Genomic DNA, 5,812 nt, shown 5'->3' on the forward strand with positions numbered 1-5,812 from the left:
CCAGCACTTCGGGAGGCCAAGGTGGGCGGACCTCCTGAGGTCGGGAGTTCGAGACCAGCCTGGCCAACATGGTGAAACCCTGCCTCTACTAAAAATACAAAATTAGCCAGGCGTGGTGGTGGGCGCCTGTAATCCCAGCTACTTGGGAGGCTGAGGCAGGAGAATCGCTTGAACCCAGGAGGTGGAGGTTGCAGTGAGCCGAGATTGCACCACTGCACTCCAGCCTGGGTGACAAAGCAAGACTCTGTATCAAAAATAATAATAATAATAATTGTAAGAAAACTATACCTACACCCAGCTTTCCATCCATCATGAATAACAGACAGTGTTGACTTGAGGGTGTTGTCAGGAGCGAGAAGGAAACCACATCACACCCTCATCATTTCCCAGAAGCATCCAGTCCCCCTGGAGAAGCCATGAGACACATCTCTGCTTCCCCACAGACACAAACACACCTTCCTGGAAGTCAATCTGTTCTTCCTCCTGGAATGAGAAGTGCTGCTTTGCCGTCTGCACCACTTCTGGGATGTCAAAAATGGTGACCTTACATCTAGGGTACAGGGACGTGCATTCCTTAGCCAGAGCTCCAGAGCCACCTGGAAGGGGACACAGTGTGTTTGACCCTCAGAGATGAACCTGGGAGACGTCGCTCACCCTCCACACACCATGGACTCATGAAGGGTCCAACCCAGGAACTTGGGTCCTTCTGCCATGTCTGGTCTTTTTTTTTTTCTTTTGATTATACTTTAAGTTCTAGGGTGCATGTGCAGAACGTGCAGTTTTGTAACATAGGTATCCATGTGCCATGGTGGTTTGCTGCACCCATCTACTCGTCATTTACATTAGCTATTTGTCCTAGTGCTATCCCTCCCCCAGCCCCCCAGCCCCCAACAGGCCCCAGTGTGTGATATTCCCTGCTCTGTGTCCAAGTGATCTCATCATTCAATTCCCACCTAGGAGTGAGAACATGCGGTGTTTGGTTTTCTGTCCTTGAGACGGTTTGCTGAGAATGATGGTTTCCAGCTTTATCCATATCCTTGCAAAGGACATGAACACATCCTTTTTTTTTTTGAGACGGAGTCTGGCTCTGTCGCCCAGGCTGGAGTGCAGTGGCGTGATCTCGATTCACTGCAAGCTCTGCTTTCCGGGTTCAAGCCATTCTCCTGCCTCAGCCTCCTGAGTAGCTGGGACTACAGGCGCCAACCACCACGCAAGGCTAATTTTTTTTTTTTGTATTTTTAGTACAGACGGGGTTTCACCATGTTAGCCAGCATGGTCTTCATCTCCTGACCTCATGATCCACCTGCCTCGACCTTCCAAAGTGCGGGGATGACAGGCGTGAGCCACCGCGCCCAGCCAAACTCATCCTTTTTTATCCACCATGTCTGATCTTGATGGTGACATGATTATTTACAGGCCCCTGAGTTCAGGTGGTCTTCCTGGCTGGGCTGACCCAAGCTCCAAGCTTCCACATGGCCACGGAACTGTGTGCTCTTGAAGCTGGCACACCTGTCCAGCCAAGGGCGGCCAACAGCTAAGAGAAAGACACAATAACAAGCCCCATTCAGAAGCCCTGGTAAGTCGTGCACACAAAATCCATCGTGGGCCACAGAGACCTCCAGCCCCATGCTCCTTGTCCATTATTTCCATAGAAAGTCAGTCTTTTAATTTATTTGTTTATTTATTTTGATACAGACTCTCACTCTGTTGCCCAGGCTGTAGTGCAGTGGCACGATCTCGGCTCACTGCAATCTCCACCTCCCAGGTTCAAGCGATTCTCCTGCCTCAGCCTCCCGAGTAACTGGGATTACAGGCACCTACCACCATGCCTGGCTAATTTTTGTATTTTTTAGTAGAGATGGGGTTTCACCATGTTGGTCAGGCTGGTCTCGAACTCGTGACCTCAGGTGATCCACCTGCCTTGGCCTCCCAAAGTGCTGGGATTACAGGCGTGAGCCACCGTGCCTGGCCAGCTGTTGCTTAATTGTTTAAACCTGCGGACTTAAAATTGTTACACCTGACCTTTTTCTTCCTTGCCCAAATTCTTATCTAAGGGGCCTGGGGAGTTATGCTCTAGAACTATAAAGTCTCCTGAGGTGGGTTTTATTTAACCCTATGTTACATTGCTCCATTTCCAACCTGACTCTGGCATAACAACACATCACAGATAAAGAAGAAAATAAAAGGCTGGGCGTGGTGGCTCACACCTGTAATCCTAACACTTTGGGAGGCCAAGACGGGGGCAGATAGCCTGAGCTCAGGAGTTGGAGACCAGCCTCAAAAACAGGGTGAAACCCCGTCTCTACTAAAACACAAACAATCAGCCAGGTGTGGTGGGCACCTATACTCCTAGCTACTCAGGAGGTTAAGGCATGAGAATCGCTTAAACCTGGTAGGCAGAGGTTGCAGTGAGTCGAGATCGTACCACTGCACTCCAGCCTGGGCAACAAAGCAAAACTCTGTCTCAAAAAAAATAAAATAAAATAAAATAAAATAAAAATATTTTAACCCCAAACATGTTCTCTGCCATATCTTGAAATACTCCTGTAAAGCTGTGTGTTGTGGAGAAAATCCACATTCCGGAGAGAATCGCCTTCCTTTTCCTTCCTTTTTTCTGATCCAGGAGAGAACCAAGTTGGATAAGAAACAGTACTAGTCTATTCTTTCTGAAGCCTGCTACCTGAAGATTTTATCTACATAATAAGAACCTTGGTCTCCACAACCCCCTATCTTAACCCAGACACTCCTTTCTATTTTTCTTTCTTTTTTTTTTTTTGAGACGGAGTCTTGCTCTGTCGCCCAGGCTGGAGTGCAGTGGCGCGATCTCGGCTCACTGCAAGCTCCGCCTCCTGAGTTCACTCCATTCTCCTGCCTCAGCCTCTTGAGTAGCTGGGACTACAGGCACCTGCCACCATGCCTGGCTAATTTTTTGGTATTTTTAGTAGAGACAGGGTTTCACCATGTTAACCAGGACGCTCTTGATCTCCTGACCTCATGACCCACCCGCCTCGGCCTCCCAACGTGCTGGGATTACAGGCATGGGCTACCGTGCCTGGCCACCCAGACACTCCTTTCTATTGAGTTCAGGTCTTCTCTCTCTCTTTCTTTCCTTCCTTCCTTCTCTTTCTTTTTCTTTCTTTCCATTATTTCCCTTCTTTCCCTCCCTCCCTCCCTCCCTCCTCCCTCTCTCTTCCTTTCCCTCCCTCCCTTCCTTCCTCCCTTCGTTCCTTCCTCTCTCTTTCTCTCTCTCTCTTTCTCTCTCTCTCCTTCTCTTTCTCTCTTTCTCTCTTTCTTTTCTTTCTTTCAGAGTTTTTGCTCTGTTGCCCAGGCTGGAGTGCAGTGGCACAATCTCAGCTCATTGCAACCTCTGCCTTCTGGGTTCAAGCAGTTCTCCCGCCTTAGCCTCCTGAGTTGCTGGGACTACAGGTGCCTGCCACCATGTAGGTGGGCGGATCACGAGGTCAGGAGATCGAGACCATCCTGGCTAACACGGCAAAACCCCGTCTCTACTAAAAACACAAAAAATTAGCCGGGTGTGGTGGCGGGCGCCTGTAGTCCCAGCTACTCGGGAGGCTGAGGCAGGAGAATGGCATGAACCCGGGAGGCAGAGCTTGCAATGAGCCGAGATGGCGCCACTGCACTCCAGCCTGGGTGATAGAGTGAGACTCATCTCAAAAAAAAAAGAAGAAAAAAAAAGAAAAAGAAACTTTCCCTTTCGCCTCCTCCAGTGCCCCCTTCACCAGCCCCTGGGGGGGAGTCCTGAGACTTGGTCACCACCTGGATGCAGCCCCCACCTCACAGCATCTGCCTGGTACAGCCCCCACCTCACAGCATCTGCCTGGATGCAGCCCCCACCTCACAGCATCTGCCAGGTGGCCCCAGCACCGGTAGCTGGTCCTGCCCATGTACTTCAGCATGCTGCATTGTGACGTCGGGCTGACCGTGGTCAGGTAGGCGCTGGACAGCTCTGTGTTTCGATAGAAAGCTGAAACACACAAAAACAAACAGGGAAAAAGCAGTGAGATTTCGAGCTCCTGCCGGCGGACGCTCCCCAGCTCGGCAACATCGTGATTTCAACATGATTACAACCCCACCTCTTTTTTAGAGATGGGGTCTTGCTCCCGCCTGGGAGCACCAACACCCGTACAGCTGGGGCCTTCTATGGAAGGCGCAAAGGTGACCTGGGGTGGCTAGCACCCCTGTCGGGTTTGGTTTGTACAAATCCCCATCGGGAGTTTGGGAGGAGCAAGTACAAAGGCAGATGAGCCACGAGAGGAAAAGTACATTACATTCTGCAGAATGTCTAAAATAACTTATTGAGGCCGGGCATGGTGGCTCACGCCTGTAATCTCAGCACTTTGGGAGGCCGAGGCGGGTGGATTACCTGAGGTCAGGAGTTGGAGACCAGCCTGGCCAACATGATGAAATCCTGTCTCTACTAAAAATACGTGGCCCAGGCTGGTCTCGAACTCCTGGGCTCAAGGAATCCCCCAGCCTGGGTCTCACACTCTGGTAACTTTGACATCCCCAGGGCAGACCTCGGTAGCTGTGACAGAAACTACATGACCCCCAAACCTACAAATACAGATGGAGTCTCGCTCTGTTGCCCAGGCTGGAGTGCAGTGGTGCAATCTCGGCTCACTGCAACCTCTGCCTCCCAGGTTCACGCCATTCTCCTGCCTCAGTCTCCCGAGTAGCTGGGACGACAGGTGCCTGCCACCACACCGGCTCATTTTTTGTATTTTTTTAGTAGAGATGGGTTTTCACCGTGTGAGCCAGGATGGAGACGGCCTCGCTTTTTACAGAACATGTGGGCTGCAGAGCGTGCCCACGTAAAATGCCTCCTTCAAAACGCCCGTGTCCTCACCTTTTGCTCCTCTCGTCTACACTTTCAGCAGCTTCAGGGACACACAGATGTCCAACAGGAGCTCTGTCCCATGGGAGCTGGCCCCCACACCTACAGCCACTGCCACCACATCCAGGGGCCCTGGAGCCTCGGCGAGAAGGTCAAACACGCCCAGCTTGCAGGCAGTGAAGAGAACCTTGGAGCAGGAGCGGAAATAAAAGGTCAGCGCTCAGCCTCCTGGGAACCACAGTCTTAGAAACACCCCATACCATGGCAGACTGGGGAGAAAAGCATTGTTTTATTTATATTTTTATTCATTTATTATTTTTTTTGAGACAGGTTCAAATGAGGTTGCACCACTACGGAAAACAGGCTTTTTTATTTATTTATTTATTTTTATTAATTAATTAATTTTTTTTTTCCTTTTTTTGGGATGAAGTCTCACTCTGTCGCCCAGGCTGGAGTGCAGTGGCACGATCTTGGCTCACTGCGACCTCCGCCTCCTGGGTTCACGCCATTCTCCTGCCTCAGCCTCCTGAGTAGCTGGGATTACAGGCCTGTTCCACCATGCCTGGCTAATTTTTGTATTTTTAGTAAAGATGGGGTTTACACCATGTTGGCCAGGCTGGTCTGGGACTCCTGACCTCAAGTGACCCACCCTCCTCGGCCTCCCTCAGTGCTGGGATTACAGGCGTGAGCCACCACGCCTGGTCGTCTGTCTCTTTTTGAGACAGAGTCTCACTCTGTCACCCAGGCTGGAGTGCAATGGTGTAATCTCAGCTCACCGCAACCTCCGCTGCCCAGGTTCAAGCGATTCTCCTGCCTCAGCCTCCTGAGTAGCTGGGATTACAGGCATAAGCCACGACGCCTGGCTAATTTTTGTATTTTTAGTAGAGATGGGGTTTCACCATGTTGGCCAGGCTGGTCTCGAACTCCTGACCTCAGGTGATCCCCCCACCTTGGCCT

At 50.9% G+C, this 5,812-nt stretch overlaps 1 pseudogene; it reads right to left on the reverse strand.

The window, feature by feature from the left end:
- Window positions 1-455: 455 nt before the first annotated feature.
- On the reverse strand, window positions 456-5,042 carry LOC116464696 (acetylserotonin O-methyltransferase-like; annotated as a pseudogene).
- Between the last annotated feature and the right edge of the window lie 770 nt (window positions 5,043-5,812).

The sequence above is a fragment of the Hylobates moloch genome, unplaced genomic scaffold, assembly GCF_009828535.3.
Source record: "Hylobates moloch isolate HMO894 unplaced genomic scaffold, HMol_V3 SCAFFOLD_1309, whole genome shotgun sequence".
Classification (NCBI taxonomy): Eukaryota; Metazoa; Chordata; class Mammalia; order Primates; family Hylobatidae; genus Hylobates; species Hylobates moloch.